General features: G+C 44.1%; 1 protein-coding gene and 1 non-coding gene across 4 annotated transcripts in view; both read right to left on the bottom strand.

The window, feature by feature from the left end:
• The window catches only part of DNAJC5 (DnaJ heat shock protein family (Hsp40) member C5), a 51,809-nt gene extending 37,427 nt beyond the window's left edge, over positions 1 to 14,382 (bottom strand). For 2 of the 3 annotated variants that reach the window (XM_044985363.1, XM_044985362.1), the window contains exons 1-2: positions 14,123 to 14,382; positions 2,960 to 3,006 (exon numbers count right to left, since the gene is read on the bottom strand). The gene's annotated coding sequence lies outside the window, so the exon portion shown is untranslated. The remainder of the gene's footprint in view (positions 1 to 2,959; positions 3,007 to 14,122) is intronic. The other variant, XM_044985353.1, reaches the window with a different exon arrangement.
• Positions 14,383 to 15,079: 697 nt separating this feature from the next.
• On the bottom strand, positions 15,080 to 15,151 carry TRNAE-CUC. The gene has a single exon. It is a non-coding gene; the product is annotated as a tRNA-Glu (tRNA).
• Positions 15,152 to 17,918: the final 2,767 nt, after the last annotated feature.

Below are 17,918 nucleotides of genomic sequence, written 5' to 3'. Positions count from 1 at the left end.
GTTTTAGATCTGATTATGTCACCTATGACACTGTGATGGCATGGACGAGGCTCTGAGCCCCCTGCTGGAGGCCTTGAGGACTCTGCCATGACCTGCCCCAGAAAAGGGCAGTAGAGAGGGTCCTCCAAGCTGCCTATAGAGGCTGTTTGAGATGCAGCCAATCAGGAAAGAGGCTACAGGGAGCATCCAATCAGGGCCTATAGGCTCGTATAAAAAGGAGCTGCAGGGCCAGAGTGAGTTCAGTCTGCTGGCAGGGATCAGGGAAGCAATAAGTGCTCCTGGCTGGCTGCAAGGACTGGACAGATCAGTTGCTGGCAGAGACCAGGGGAGCCCAAGAATAGCTCCTGCCTGGCTGCTGTGACCGGAGGGAGCAATGAAGGAGCTCCTGAGTCGCTGCCAGGACTCAACTCAGGCTGTAGGGAAGTAGCCCAGGGAAACAGAGCAGCAATTAGTAAAGGGACACAGTATGAGGCTGCTATACTTAAAGGGTCCCTGGGTTAGGACCCAATGCAGGAGGTGGGACAGGCCCCCTTCCCACCAACCACTGGGGAGAAGTGGCTACACCCTAAGGAAGGGAATTAGAACTGTGGCACTCCGGGGAAGGGAGCCACACTACTGGGACTGACTTAGCAGGGAGCTGTGGTTAGCAAGTCCAAGCGGGGTGGCTCAGCACGAAGGCTGGGGTCACTGAGGCCTCAAGTAGAGGCAAGGACTCCCCAGGGATGCTGCTCAGTACTAGAGTAGGAACCTTGCAACCTAGCTGGACCAACTGAGGGTACTGTGATAGGTTAAAGCAGGGGTGGGCAAACTTTTTGGGGCGAGGGCCACATCTGGGTGAGGAAATTGTATGCAGGGCCGGGGCAGGGCGGGTGGAGTGCGGGATGTGGAGGAAGGGGCTCAGGACAAGGGATTGGGGCAGAGAAGGGGTGCAGAGTGTAAGAGGGGGCTCAGGGAAGGGGGTTGGGGTACAGGAGGGGTACAGAGTGCAGGATGGGGCTCAGGGCAGGGAGTTGGGGTGCACGGGGTGCAGGGTGCAGCAGGGAGCTCAGGGCAGGTAGTTGGAATGCACAGGAGTGCAGAAAGGGGCTCAGGGCAGGGAGTTGGGTGCAGGAGGGGTGCGAGGTGCAGGCAGAGGGCTTAGGGCAGGAAGTTGGGGGGCGGGGGGCAGGAGGGGTTTGAGCTCCAGCCCGGTGCCGCTTACCTAAAGTGGCTCCGGGGTGGCAGTGGCGCACACCAGGGCCAGGGCAGGCTCCCTGCATGCCTGCCCTGTCCCCACGCCACTCCAGGAAGTGCTGCGGCCCCTGGGTGGGGGGCGGGGCAGAGGGCTCTGCGTGCGCACATGGAGCCCTTTGCCTCCCGGCCCGGGGGCTGCTTCTGAGAGCAGCGCCGGGCCCGCAGCACCACCAGGGGTAATCCCGTGGGCCGGATCCAAAGCCCTGAAGGGCCGGATCCGGCCCGCGGGCCATAGTTTGCCCATCCCTGGGTTAAAGACTGAGCCCAGGGAGGGCTGCAGGACATTTTGGACTGTATACCCCGGAAGGAGTTTGTTTGTTTCACACATGGACAGAGTGTGACTCGGCCGGAGGGCTAGGTCACCAAAGACCCGCCTGGCAAGTGCAGAGACCAGGGGACACGTGCGTGGAGAAAAAATGATGGCAACTGTGTTTCACAATGTAACAAAGGGCATAAATTAAAGGCAATGGTGTAGCTGAGAATCTTTATTACTGGTGATAATCAAGAAATAGCACATCTTGAATTTCAGATCCCAGTTTCAGTCTGCAAGCTGGGTAGTTAGAAAAAATATTCTGCATCTGAAATGATCAAATCTGATATAGAAATCATTGGGACAGTAAAATGGAGAACCCTTAGAGTCCACTTTTATAAACTCAGTTTTCAGAGCAGAACCACACTTAAAATAATCTTCAGGGGTTTATAATAAGAGCACTTATATTACTCTACTGCATCATTACAAGTCACTCCCATTCTCAATTTATATTGGTTTTAGTACTGTAAGGTATCAAGTTATTAAATGTAAACTTTTCTTCCCCTAAAGAAAATGAGAGAACACATTGACAAAATAATGACTGTTTTGAGACTAGTTTGAGTGAGAGCGAAATTTTGTATCTACTTTTTTGGTGTTGACCAACACTAGAACATAAATAGCATCCTATAACCTCATGCCATACTGCTCTCCACTGAAGCAAGCATCACCCCTATATATTAATTTACTGCTAATCCCAAGAAGAGCAGTACCTCCAGAGAACCCACATCAATTTCTTGTTTGTAAAATGTTTTGAGATCCCCAAATGAAAGGTGCCACAGAAGTATTACTGAATTCAAACTGTCAAACTAGGGAAGGAGGGAAAATGAGACAGACCGAACACATTGAGGGAAAAATGCAATGCACAACCCACTTTCCCCTACTATCCCTCTTACAATAGTATCTTTACACAACCTCACATTATTTTTTTTTTCTTTTAAACATTTCCTTCCTTGCTGTCATGTGGCAGGGTGAGTGAAATCTCTTTTGTAGGATTTGTTAAAAAAAACCACTCAGGAGGGACAATTAAGGTACTATAGTAAAGGGTACCAAGAAAAGAACATAAGGAAAGGAACATGGTTTAAAATAAGACAGGGCACAGGAGGTTGGGGTGGGGAGGTGCACATGAGATGACAGCAAGAGATTAAGGGAAGGAGAGAAGTTGGATTTTTATCATTTCAAATGTACACAAATTAACGTTACAATTCTCTCAGAGATATGGTGACAGGAACAAAAAAAAAAGTTAACTTTGCTCACAGTTTATATTGTTACCAGAATCCCTTAATTCAACAATACTTTATGTATTGTATAATTGTAAACATATTATTCTTCAAGCAATGATTGACAAAAATCCACTTGCCTACTCAGACTTTGCAAGTTAAAATCATGAACTAAGTGTTGTAGCAAAATGGTACTTACAAGTATAACAGGAACTCTTCCCCACAAGAGAATGGAAATCAGGAGTTCTATGGGACAAGACAGAGGGAATAAAGCACAGTAGGTCAGGAATAAGGAAGTGAAACCAGAAATCTAGTTTGTTAGTAATTAGGGAGGGGACATTTTCTTACAGTTTACAAAGGGCTAGGATTCCGGAAGGCAATGTAGATGGTGATTTTACATTGACTGCAAGAGCTCCTTGCGGGTTTTCACAGACACGTGAACATTTAGCTATTTTTGTTTGCCCCTCAGATCTCTTGATCATCACATGCCTTCCATGCAGAAAGTAGATTGCTACTCTCCAGTACAATATTTGAGCAAGATCTTGCATGTTCAATTTGTCTGCTGACAGCACTTATCCCATGTTTCTATCAGAACTGTGAACCAAGGAAAATTTACAGAATCCATGACTATGGAGGAGGAAAAGGACTAAAATCCTCTAACATGCTTTTTTCCCCTAGCCTTATAAAGATTTGCTTTAACTCTTCACAGTACCTTAGAATACTGTGATTTTTTTTAAAAAGATGTAAGAATTATTTTGGGAAAGTTCTGTGGCCTGCCTTATATAAGGGGTGAGACTAGATGATCACAACAGTCCCTTTTAGCTATGATAACTGTAATTTTAATTTATAAACGCATCTTGAGGCTATTAAGTACTAGCAGTATGAATTTCCTGTACCTGACACATTTCTAGATAGTTATATAAACTCTTCTCTCTATTTATTGCCCTGGGCAATTTTTGTATGTCAGCATTTTTTTCCTGCAAACAGCTGATTCAATGGTTAAAAAGCAAAAATAAACACCAACTTTTCCTATTTACCTACAGTTTCGTTTCTTCTTATGGCATTATCAACCGATTTGAAAGCAAAAAAATCTTTTGATGAGTGTCCCAATCTGCAAAAGCTCAAATATATTACAGAGTATGGGTCAAATGTCTAATATGTCAAAGCCTGGAGAAATATTGTTAAAAGATATCAATTAACAGGATTTTCTTTTACTGTTAAGACAGAAAATAGCATTTGGCTTCATGTTAAAATATGAAAAATGGAGAGTAAAAGGGAATATTTTGTTGCAAATGTGACATCATTCCATATTCTTTATGAAAATATGCTTATGATAGGAATATAACATACATTATGCAAGATGGCTCCTGTGAGATATCATTGGAAAGGTTATGAGTTACTAATGTGATTAGCCTATTTGTATGCCTGTACCATTTCTGTATCTGAAGTTAGGAATATTGACTATGTATCTGTATTCCAACTATGCTACTTTAGGTGACGCCCACTGCTAACTCTTCAGGTACAACAATGGAAAAGCCAGGCAGGGCGGATGGCCCATCAGTGAGAATAATGGACTGTGAAAAGTTTGGCCTTCCTGCAGAAGCTCCATACTGCCAATGATTCATGGACACTGTGATACTACAGAGTCAGGTGGTCTTGTCACCTGATACTAACATTATCTGGGACTTCTGGTAACTTTCTCCTGTAAGGGAAGTGGGGTCAAGTTTGGGAAAAAAAGAATTCCTGCCTTACATAAATCCTATTTACGGGTGGGGAGGAAGGTAAACCAAACTCCTCCTCTCCATGGCCTACCTGTCCAAGAAGAAAGACTGCAAAAGCCACCTGAAGGGAAGAGCGGGGTGGAGGTGGGGGGTGGAGTCCAGACTGAGACAGGGGACCAGTTTGAAAAGGAATATAACTGGAACTCTGAACCACAGAAACTTTGCAACCTACCTGCAACAATATCTAGGGTGAGAAATACTATTTGTAACCAATTTCTTTAGTGAAACTAACTTAGTTTGCATGTCTGATTTCATTTGCTTGGTAATCTGCTTTGTTCTGATTGTTACCCCTTTTACCACTTATAATGGACCTTTTATAGTTAATAAAATTTGTTGTGTTTATAATATAACTAAGTTTCTGTAATTTCTAACTTGGGGGCAAGAAGTTGTGCATACCTTCCTCCACATTGAGGGAGGAGGCGGATTTCATAAAACCTTTGAGTTTGCGTCTGGTTAAAAGGAGTGAACACAAGAGTGTTGGAGCAAGTCCCTGAAGCTGAGTCTTCCCAGAGCTGATCTGTAGCTGGGTGTGGCCCTGCATGTGTGTGTTTTAGAGGCTTTAATAGCTTGGCTCAGCAAGACAGGTTAAAGGGGGCCCATGCTTGCAGAACAGGTAGACTTAGTGGTATCTCCGCACATCAGGTGACATCCCCAGGGATCCAACCCATCACAAAAATACAGCCAAAAATTAAAGACTTTTAAAAAAATAAAACAGGCTGTTTTTGTCAGTGATTATATTAATAAAACCAAACATCTTGAGAATAATATGCGCTTCATCATAAATTTTATTTTTACTGACAAATTTCAAATATGAAAATTACTTAGAATTCTGTTTTTTGGGTATTTTCCTGTAATAGGTGCAAAACACACCCCAGAATGCTCATTATTACTTCTGATAACAGAATTTCTTTCAACTCCATCTTTCTGATTTGTGCTTGCAGTGTCCTTTGGTAAGACACACAAAAAATAAAGCAGTACATCTTAGTATTTCTGAAGCAACTAAGGAAACCTAAGTTGTTTTTGTAACATGCAATAACCTTATTTAGAATAAAAAAAGGAGCAGAACTAAATTATTTATACAGCCCACTCATCCAGTGGAGATTTGACATAATGGGCCTACACATGGAGTGGCACCTAGCTTCTCAAAGTAAGGCTTGAGCAACAGAAAACCAAGAAACCTGGTTTTCCTACAAATTCCTTCCTAATCTGATTTGAGGAAATTATACATGACATGTCTTTGCATGAGATCCACCTAGGCATACAGACTCAAGGTAGGTCTACACTTAAAACACTGTAGCACTTCAGTGCAGACACTCACTACAGTGACGGGAGAGATTCTCCCGTCACTGTAGGTAATCCATCTCCCCAAGAAGTGGCAGCTAGGTCATTGGAAAAATTCTTCCATCCACCTAGCACTGTCTAAACTGAGGATTAGGTTTCAGAGATGTGTATTTTTCATGCCCCTGATAGAGGCAGATATGCTGATGTAAGTTTTCAATGTCAACCAGCCCTCAGAAACTGACTTTTAAATCTCAAGAGCTCACCTGAAATACAGATTCCAGCCAGGTGTCAATGGATAATCATCATTAAGGTAAAAAGTCAGTCAAGCAAAATTTACAGATATCTGTTCCTCTTGTTAAAATACCAACAATAAGGCCAAGTTTACACTCAAAAATTAATTATACCCAGCTATGTCACTCAGGGGTGTGAAAAATCCACACTCCTGAGTGACACAGTTAAGAAGACCAAACTCCTGATGTAGACGCATGAAGTCAACAAAAGAATTCTTCCGTCGGCCTACGTAGTGTCTCTTGGGAAGGTGGATTAACTACACTGATGGAAGAACCCCTCCCACTGCCATTGTGAGTGTCTACACTGAAGTGCTGCAACTGTGCCACATGGAACTTTGTTCAAAGCAAGAAATATTTAAAGGGAAACTACTTAAAATCAAACTTCAGTCTGAAAACTACCTGTTATTGCTACACAAATTATTTAAGGATATTATAAATGAAAGGAGCAAAACACAGTTCTTTACTATTTGTTTCCTTTGTGCACTGGACATCACCTTGCACCATGTTTCACTATCACTCCAATCCAATAAAGTATGTTTGTGGTTAACTTTAACTGCACAAGTAGTCCAACTGACCTCAATGTGACTACCCACTTGCTTGAAGTTAAGCCCATGCTTAAGTTCTTTGCTTGATATAGGCCTACATCACTTCCCCTGTTTGTGTGGGGTTTTTATCCAGAAAGAAGTGAGAAAAGAGTATTTTAAGACAACTGAGAAGTGTAATTGTAAACAAAAGTTAGCAGGGGGACTCACACACAGGGGTATTACCTGAAATTACTATAAACTTTTGAAATGACTAGTTTTCAAATTGCTAGGGACCCTTTAAGATGAAGGCTTAAAATCATCATCAAGAGCAAGACATACACTGTGGGAAATAAAATTAGTCTTACTGCTTCTTATAACAGTGGTATTAATGATCAGGAATACAATCAGGTTGAATGCTAGTTTGTCATTATTACAGTAAACAGGAAGTGAAAATATCTGCAGTATGTCAAAGTGGTTCATCAATGCAACTTTACTACAATTTATTACTTGCATATACTTAGTGAATAGAAAAAGCTTTCAGCACTTCTAAACTCTTTGAAATACATGGTCAGAGCCAGGGAACATTGAATTATGATGTTCTCCACACTCTGTCTTGACCTAATTCAAACAACTGAGGGAGCAGTGGCATACCAATTACCCTGCAAATTTTCTTTAAGCAACTCAATACAGGCATTTTGATAGCAAGCAGAAACTATTTTGTTCAGGTGCAGCATTCTGAAAGTGCACACTTTCCAGCATACACTTAACACTAATTCAGTATACATAATGTTTAAAATTGTTTCTTCCAAGCATTAAACCTAGAAGAAAACACATCTGTGATGAGATATTGGACTGTCCACCATGCTGGTATCATAGAAGTTTCAGTATTATTGTAAAAACCAGGAGGGACTTCAGAAATGCACATTTTAATTTAAAATTTATTTTTGGTAAGTCCAATTAGCAATAACTGACAAGGAGGACATGCCACTATGGGAACTTTAAACATTCACAAGCAGCCTCATTCACTCTAATCCAAGACAAACGCCAATTCAGAGATACTGAAGTGAGAAAAATGGGCAAAGCTCTCAAAAAATTATACTAAATTTTCAAAAGGTTCAAGAAACAGCTACCAAAAAACATAATGAAAATTACTATCATCACTTCATTAAAAGCACACAATCAATCCTTGGTATTTATTTGGGATGTAGCTACACACAGGATACAGCAGTTTATCTAGTTTTCCTTCATGCAAATGAAGGATAAAATATTTCACAATGTAATGAAAGGTATATCCTTTCTAATCAGAGCTCTTCACATATTTTTATGGAAATCTGAAAGATCAAAGTGAAATACTAAATTAAACATAGTAATCTAGCAATCTCAAAGTATAGTCAGCCTCAAGCTTCTTGCCAACATTTAAGATAAAAGAAAACATGCTGGTTGGCCAATCACACATCATCAAGTCTGACTTTCATATTTTGTAACAAAACAATAGCAAAAACATCAGCAGAAAAATACACTGAATAAATTGGCAAGAATTACTATATTGCCCTGGAAAGAAAAGTGACGTTGGTGAATATCTGATACCATATGCTGGTAATCTATTCTGAGATATTCCAGAATGCAGTTTGGTAAAATAAAAAAATACATATACACACGTCTAGTGTTCATTTTATTGGCTACCTACAGCTATCATTCATTGCTATTCTTACTAGTTTTAATACTATACCAACGTGCAAATTAAATTCCTAAAATCCTATCCCTTACTGTACAGGTTCACCAACCTTCTCCATGCTATGATAATGCAGGAGAGACCTTCTCATAGACCACATCCTCCCCAGACTGCTTTTTCTTAAAATGTTTCATTTTGCAGACTCAGAGACTTTCCGCATCTCACCAGACCAAGATGCTCAGAAAGTTTATTTACAAGAGACTGCTATTAGCCACTGTACATGGCCATACAATTAACACACTTAATCTGGAGAATTCAGAAATAAGCAATATTAATTATGGTGATTACTTTTAACATGTTCATAGTTCAGCTCATTGCTACATTTGGGGTAAGAAAGGTATTTTTCCACCAGACCACGTTGGGAGGAATGGAGCATTTTGCCTTCCTCATCAGCACTGAGCAGGTTCTCATCCAATCACCTACGCATTAGTAATATGACCAGTCAGTCTAGTGTTAGTCACAGGAGATAGTTATATATCCACCTGCGCCTACACAAGATAAATACCGGTGAATCTTGGTCCTCTGTGCCTTCGTTCTGTTAAAGTTAACAAGTTTGGGTTCAAATTGTGAAAACACCTTGCCAAACAGAAGACCCAACCAGTTTTTGAAACCTTCATTCCTCGGGGGGAGGGAGACAGTAGCAATTGTCCCCTACAAATACATTCCTCTTCCTGATGCTACTCACTCACCTATTCAGCCAGCTGAAGAGGAGACAGAAGAAAGTGAAGAGGATGAAGACAATTAGTGAGGATCTAGGAGAAAAAAAACCCAGCTGTCCTTTCATTATTCTGTGTTGGATAGCTCCCAAAGGAACACTGATTAATATGGAGAGGTCCATGTGTTTCAGTTTTCTGGATAGCAGTACAATCCTTTAGCCTTATCTGAACCTGCCTTTATACTGACCCCAAAAGCATAATGGTGCAACCCTGTAAAGCATTAATGGGTAAGCAAAACATAAAGAAACAGTCACTTGTGGCCCAAATCAAGTTTCAGATTAAAGCCAATTAGTTTATTATGATTACCGGTATTTAAAAATTGATCCTAATCTCTGGGTGCTTAACAAACCGTTACTATAAAATGTAAAATATTATGCACACAATTAAATGAACAAATTTAATAAATTGCCCAGAACTCATAAAACACCCATCATCATTTTTAAACTAAGGGCTGGGGAAAAGCCAACAGGTGCAGAGGAGCATGTGGTTCACATCCCTTAAGGGAGGATCTATAAATGGAGATTCCCTATGTCCTAATAAGGAGGAGACAGAGGATGGAAGATGATAAAATACAGGTAGGATCTGATGAGAAACAGTCAAAAGAAAAAAAGTCCCATTCAATTACATCATGTAATGGCAGAGGGCTAAAAAGTGACAAGTTTTTAAAGTGCTTACATATGAGTGCTAGAAATCTAAATAATAAGATGGGTGAACTAGAGTGCCTCGTATTAAATGATATTGATATAATAGTCATCACAGAAACTTGGTGGAATGAGGATAATCAATGGGACACGTAATACCTGGGTACAAAATATATCAGAAGGACAGAACAGGTTATGCTTGTGGGACAGTGGCACTATATGTGAAAAAGTGTAGAATCAAATTCTACAACAGGAAAGTTTGGGCACCACTGACCTAGAGGATAACAGGATTAAGAGAAATAGCCAACACAACTTGTCAAGAACAAATCATGCCAAACCAACCTAATATCCTTCTTTGTTACTGTTGCTTCCCCAGGGAGTAGGGGGTAAGGGGCAGGCTGTAAATATGATAGATCTTTATTTAGTACAGCTTTTGACACAGTCTCACATGACTTTCTCATAAGCAAACTAGGGAAATGTGATCTAAACTAAATTACTATATGGTGGGTGCATAACTGGTTGAAAGACCATACTCAAAAAGCAGTTATCAATGGTTCGCTGTCAAACCGAAGATGTATCTAGTGGGGTCCTGCAGGCGTCCAGTACTATTCAGTATTTTCATTAACAGCTTGGATGATGGAGTGAAGAGTATGCTTAGAAAATCTGCAAAATGACACCAAGTTAGGAGGGGTCACAAGCACTTTGCAGGACAGGATTAGAATTCAAAACAACCTCAACAAATTGTGGAACTGGTCTAAAATTAACAAGAGGAAATTCAATCAAGACACGTGCAAGGTACAACATTCAGACAGGAAAAAATCAAATGCACAAATACAAAATGGGGAACTACTGGCTAGGCAGTAATACTGCTGAACAAAATATGGGGGTTATAGTGGATCACAAATTATATGAGTCAACATCATGCAGTTGCAAAAAAGGTTAATATCATTCTGGAGTGTATTAACCAGGGTGTAGTATGTAAGACACAGGATGTAGTATGTAAGTCCCAGGCCAATGCGGGAGGCAGGAAGCGGCGCGAGCCGAGGGATGTTCTGGCCGCGGCTTCCTGCCTCCCGCATTGGCCTGGGACCGCGAACCGCGGCCAGTGGGAGCCGCGATCGGCCGAAGTTGCCGACGCGGCAGATAAACAAACCGGGCTGGCCCGCCAGGGTGCTTACCCTGGCGAGCCGGGAGCCACAGGTTGCCGACCCCTGGTCTAGGTTTACTTGGTCCTGCCTCAGCGCACAGGTCTGGATTAGATGACCTCTCATTACATGACCAGCCCTACGTTTTTATGATGCTATGATTTTTGTTACCTATATTTGAAGTTTATAAAGTAGGTAAATATGATGATCAAAGGCACAAGCATCAATAATCAGAAATACTATTTGCCGAACAGCTTAAATTGCAATAATTCAACTAGGTCAAGATTTTCAAAACTAGAAACCTAAAGCTAGGATCCCCCCCAAAAAAATCACATTTTTGATACCTGCCTAATTTTCCAAAGTACTAAGCACTCAATAGCTCCCACTGATGACTTTATAAATGCTTTAAATACAGATACAGGAAGAAACTCTTGGCCCCATTCAATAAGTAATTTAATTATCAATCAGATTATCAGTTGTTCTGAGCAACTATCTGACTGGCTGCTAATCATCTTTGGGTGATGAATCCCCAGTGACTGCTCTGGTATGACAGCCTCACCATCTCATTTACAAACTCAGTGAAATTACCCCAATTACTGTACTTTATTTTTGTAACTCAAGTGCATTAACTTATCAAAATATAGGTTTCTTGGTATTTTAACTATGAAAGACTGCAGGAGATGCACTGATTAGTCATACTCTTTTGAAAGGCCTTCCGACCCCTGCTCAGCCAAGGCATATTAATGACTTAGTAAAGTGTGTTTTGTCTCTTGCTGTTTCTTTCGGGCACATATTGATAAAACACATATATTAAACTACAGAGCACACATACACCATGCTCTTAGGGCACCTCTGTGTGGGGGCCTCAAGGTACTTGGACACTACTACCTATGACTTACCAATATGATGTATCAAAAACATGTAGCAGAAAATAAATGGTGTCAGACTAAAGTGACTCATCTAAAACATGTAGTTTTATTCTCATCACCACCACCACCACAAACAGTTTTTTGCTCCCATTGTGCTTACATTTAATATTAAGATGAAATATGCAAAGAAGGGGAAGATATTTATTTACTTAGTGCTCAGAAAAAGGTGCTAGATCAACAATCCTAAAGCCCAGAGACCTACTTATCCACAGAACAAGTACGCCATGGACATAGGTAGCACAAGTTTCCCTACACTGCTTTCTTAAGGTACCAAATTAACAAGAGGAAATTCAATCAAGACACGTGCAAGGTACAACCTTCTAATTCTACCTTCTGTGTATTAGATATGATTTCTTCCCAGATTCAGCTTTGCATTAAGAAAAGCAGCACAGTTATAATTATTACAGAGCCCGCTCATCAGCATCACTGGCATCTATCCCCCAGCACTAGCTACTCAGTCTAAGACCAGGCCACTTCTAACAACAAAATATATGTACACAATGACCCTGGGCAGTTTGAATGGTGGCTATTAAAACACGAGCTTGTTCTTACAGTTTAACTGAATTTCTCCATTGCTTAACAAATCTAAAACAAATGCTTCTTATGCACAACCGACAATATCCGATAGCCATTTGACCTGCCTAAGTGCACTTCACATGAAATAAAACACTCTTAGCTCTTTTTAGATTTGCATGCTTATCATAGCTTAATATACCCAATGAGATGGCTAAAATGTTGCCAAAGCCAACCATTAACTTTGCTCTAACCTACAAGTTTTTGCTTCAATGGTAGCAGATTATAATAATGTCAGATATACTATAATTTCACTTTTTCTTTTCCCAAAAGAAATGTAGTAACAACACACCCCCATGGACTGAAGAGAGAGACATCCACTGTAAATTCAGGCTCATCTGTGTATTTCTCCAAGAAGATATTTTGAATTTGTCATTCACACTGGCATACACATTTTATTACAGATTACAGCCTCAGAGACAGCATTAAATACACACAGACAAACCCATAGCAATGACTTTCTGCACACTCTGCAGATTGATGCTTCACTGAATCAAATACAAGCAAGATACAAAAGCTGAAAATCTCCTTGTGTGTCACACAGCGCCAGCATCAGACATGGATGGCTTTCAACTCTCTCTCTGAGGGAGAAATGACTCCATCTGTACATTATACTCCAATAAGAAACCAACTGCCTTGTGTTACTATGCATATCATTGCAAGATATAGCTAAAGCATAAGCAAAACAACAAAGTATGTTAGTAAACTGACTACCCCATCCACATCACTACATCCAGACAGAATGCCACTGGAGTCAAATATTCTTCATTCAAGCATCACAAAAAGCAGCACAAAATAAATGAGTTCTCCCCTCTCTCCAAATTCCTGTTTCAAAGACTAGGTTTCCCATTGGTTCTTAATGCATCATTTAACCAAACTCAAGTGTGTAATATTCTGAGCAGCCACTAATTATAAAAATCCCAAGCAGCAACATAGGGGGAAGACAACATCTGAAATCCCCTGAGCTGTCATTTGTCATTATGAGTCTCAGTTAATACAAGCCCTAAGTGCAAAGTTATTATTTATATTGTCTTTGAGGATTTTTTACTGTTATTCTGAAGTCCAAAGACAGAGGACACAAGCACACTGTAAGTCCCCATGGTACCAGGTATGCAAGTGCGGGAGGAGGGACGGGGAAGTTGGGCTTTCTTCATCGCCCCCCACCACCACCCTCCAAAGCAAGAGGCTCCCAGGGAAAATACAGTGTCCATAATTTCTAATACCTTATTATGAACAGGCTCTGTAGTTATGTGGCATTTATGACAAACTGAGATGATCCCTTGTCCCCATACGCACATAGTGCCCATCAACAGCTAATCCCCCCTCCAAAATACAAAGACACCTGATGTTTAATTGTCTCTGTTTCATCATAGAAAGCAAGGTGGTGGCAACTGGGGGTGGGATGAGGGATATTCCCCTTTCTAATGAGATCCCCTACTCTATCCTCTCCTCCTCCCATGCCATCTCCCCCATGCCATCCCCCCACACGCCCCCCGGCTCATCTCCCCCATGCCATCCCCCCACACGCCCCCCGGCTCATCTCCCTCTCATGCCCCCCATTCCATCTGCCCCCCCGCGCTGTGCTGCAGCGTCAGACCCTCCCCCTCAGCAGCATCAGCTCCATCTTGGCCTCCAGCCGCCCAGCCGGCCCTGGGTGCGTACGAGGCTCCGAGGCGCCACAGACCCGGGCGGGTGGGGGGGGCAACGGACCGACCCCCCCTTCCCCGACCCTGCCCCTCCCCTCACTTACCTGCGCTCTCCGCAGCGGGCCGGTGGGCGGGCAGCACCAGGGAGCGGGTGTCGCCGGGCGAGGGGAGCGGAGGCGGCTCTTGAGTCTTTGGGGGGGGGCGGGGCGGCGGCTCCTGCTCACAGGCCGGCCCGGGCTCCGGCGGCGTCTCCTCAGCAGCCCCAGCCGCCGCCAAGCGACACAAGCGAGCAGGACCCGGAGCGAGGGGGGGAGGGGAGGAGCCGGGCACAGGGAGGCTGCGTGCGCGCTCACACACGCGCCCCTCGCCGTTCCGCGGGGCCGAGCGCGCCACGTTCCGGCGGGGCGGGGCAAGGCGGGGCGGTTGGTTTGTGGGCGGGGGCGCGCGCGGGAGGGAGGGAGTCCCCGCGCCTCCAGGCCCGGGCACGCGCGCGGTCATCCCCCGCTCCGGGAAAGGGGCGGGGCTCCGGTGTGTCACTGCGGGGAGACTCACCTGGACAGGGACCAGCTGGGCCAATGATAGAGGCGCGCGGGGGGGGGGGGGGACGACGTGTCACGACGTGGCCGCGTCTCGCCTTCACCGAGAGACTAGACCCGAGGGGGCGGCTGCCCCGCCGCCGGGCCTCGCGGACGGTGCAGGCTCTGCGGGGGCGGGCACCTGGGCGGGCTGCTGCGGCCCCAGCGAGCGGGACTCGCCCCTGGCAGCCTTCCAAGCCCCCTTGCCACGGCGGGTGTGGGTCGCTACGGGGGCGCCCCCCGGGAGCCGGTACAAATCGCTTCGCCTCTGGCCGCTCCCATCTCTGCCCCTTGCTCTGGTGAGCGAGCCTCGGCGGTCAAGGCGGGAGCAGCCCCTCTGAGCGCTGCACCAGGCGCTAAAGGCCAGGGTGAAACTGCATGGTGACAGGAGGCAAATCAGTGCGTTGCTGCGCCCCTTAAAAGTGCCACCGGTTGGGTTTTAAAATTAGGACGGCGGGAATGAGAGCCTCAAAAAAAAAAGCCACATTCCCTGACCGGGAATCGAACCCGGGCCGCGGCGGTGAGAGCGCCGAATCCTAACCACTAGACCACCAGGGAGCTCTGAGCAAGGGAGCTCAGACATCCTTAACTTCCTGTCCTTGTTTCACTTTCATTTTCATAACGCACTTTAAGAGAGAGAGAAAGTGGGTGAGGTCATGTCTTTTATTGGTGCAGCTTCTCTTGGTGAGAGACACAAGCTTTGGAGCAGGCCCTGAAGAAAGGCTCTGTGTAAGCCCCAAAGCCTCTCTCTTTCACCAACAGAAGTTGGGCAAATAAAAGATATTTTACCTCACCTACCGCCTCTCTCCAATAGCCTGGGTCTAACTGCAGTACAACATAGCAAACTGAATGCTCAGCCTACATTTAATGTGCTATGTCAATGCATTATTTTTAAATAAGTAAAATGTATAATAGAAACAATGAGGAGTCCGGTGGCACCTTAAAGACTGACAGATTTAGCTGGGCATAAGCTTTCGTGGGTAAAAGACCTCACTTCTTCAGATCCATGCATCCCCGAAAGCTTATGCCCAAATAAATCTGTCAGTCTTTTAGGTGCCGCCGGACTCCTTGTTGTTTTTGCGGCTACAGACTAACACAGCTACCTCCTGATACTTGAAATGTATAATGATACACTGAATGCTCCAAAGAGCAGCACCTTCCTTTCAACCATTTTCAGATCCTCCAGCCAGACGTGCATATTAAAAATGCCCAGCCAGCATGTTACTGGTAGTAGTCATTTGTTCTATTTCTCCGCAGTTCCATGCCTGACATTTCTCAGCAATGAAAAAGTCACCAGTGCCCTCATCCCCAGCCAAACAGAAGGTGAGGGGGATGGCAGGAGCCTTTCCTCTGATGCCGCCATGGAAGCAAGTGGGGCTGAGCTGGAGTCAGGAGCAGCTGTGGTGCTGGGAGAGCCGGGCACAGAAGAGTCAGTACCTGGCAGAAAGAGGGTAGGATCTGCTGAGAGGCAGAGCCTGGAGCTTCACCCTGAGTGGGCAGGCCAGGGTGAGATTGGTGGGGCAGCAGTTGTTTGGGGCTGTCTCCCTTGTTCCCCATTCTGCCCTGTCCTTTTTCAGCCTCTGCCCCCCACATTCCTGCTGCTTCAGAGGAAGGTGTAAGAACTCTGCAGTAGCAGATGTGGGATAATCAGACCCCCACACTGATCTCATCTTAATCTCTAATAGAGATCGGTTTAAGCCCCGACCACAAAGATTAATATCCCTTCCAGAATTTTTGTTAGCATAATTTATAGGAGCTCTAGATATTCTTGTTATCCATATAAATATCCAGTCCCATTCTGAGTCTTGCTAAGTTCTTTGTCTCAACTTTGACAAACTTTAACTGTTTGGAACTAATATTCATGCTTTCTCTCTGTCTCAGCAGGTATTTCATATTTTTAAATTTAAGCAAAAGTGATTCAGTTTTGAGAAATGAGATCAGTGAGATAGATCATCATCAGCGATCCCCAATTCGAGGATGATCTCTACCACAGATTTACGTACGGGTCCTGAGATGACTCAGGAGTCTGATCCTGGAACCACAGATCTTCCCACCATAGGTACAGATATTTCCTAATGGGTCAGCTGCCTGCTGGGAGAAATTCTTTTTCCTTCCTTCTTTCTCCCTTTTTAGCTTTAAGGGCAAGACACTTCTCCTCAAAGTGGGGCATTGCCTGATGGAGGATGTGGTGCCAGTGACATATATACATATCACTCTCAAGCCGCCTCCCAAAATCACACCAACCCGTTCCATTTAAGTATGCTTTAATGGCTTAGCATTCACCATACACCAACATCATATGGAGTTCAGATGAAGAACACAGTAGAGGAGCAGGTAAAGTGAAGATTATTTTTTCCTGGAATATGCTTTATATCGACACCCTTCCCATTCAGTTCCAGTTTGCCCTTTATTACTCCTTAAGAAGTCAATTAAGACAAGTGCAAAGGTGCAAAACACTACAGTTAGGAAGGAAAAATCAAATGCACAAACACCAAATGGGGAATAATTGGCTAGGCAGTCGTACTGCTGAAAAGGAGATAGGGGCTGTAGTGGAGCACAAATTGAATATGAGCCCAACACTATGATGTAGTTGCTAAAAAGGCTAATATCTTTCTGGCATGTGTTAAAGGAGGACCGTATGTAAGACATGGCAGGTACCTCCACTCTACTAGGCATTGTTAAGCCTCTGCTGGAGTCCTGTGTCCAGTTCTGGGTGCCATTCTTTAGGAAAGATGTGGACAACTGGATAGAGTCCAGAGGAGAACAACAAAAAATATAAAAGGTTTAGAAAACCTAGGAGGAGAGTTTAAATAACTGGGCATGTTTAGTCTTGAGAAAAGAAGACTGAAGGGGGACCCGATAACAGTCTTTAAATACGCTAAGATCTGCTAGAAAGAGAACGGGGATCAATTGTTCTCCATGTCTGCTGAAGGTAGGACAAGAAGTAATGGGCTTCATCTGCAGCAAGGGAGATTTAGTTAGATATAGTGGAAAACTTTCTAACTATAAGGATAGTTATGCTCTGGAATAGGCTTCCAGGGAGCTCATGGCATCCCCGTCACCAGTGATTTAAGAACAAGTTGGACAAACAATTGTCAGGAACGGTCTAGCTTCACAGGCGCCAACTCTGTGGGTGCTCCAGGGCAAAATTAGTGGGTGCTCTGCACCCACCGGCAGCCAAGCTCCCCTCGCCCGAGTGCACCACGTCCCCGCTCCTCCGCCTACCTCCCAGCACTTCCTGCCCGGCCGCTGCCAAACACGCTGTTAGCATGCTCCGGGAGGGAGGGTGAGGAGCGGGACCATGGCATGCGCAGGGGAGGAGGCA

This window comes from Mauremys mutica, chromosome 13 (assembly GCF_020497125.1).
Source record: "Mauremys mutica isolate MM-2020 ecotype Southern chromosome 13, ASM2049712v1, whole genome shotgun sequence".
Taxonomy (NCBI): Eukaryota; Metazoa; Chordata; order Testudines; family Geoemydidae; genus Mauremys; species Mauremys mutica.
Note: the sequence above shows the minus strand (reverse complement) of the source record. Positions and strands in the feature narration are given on the sequence as shown.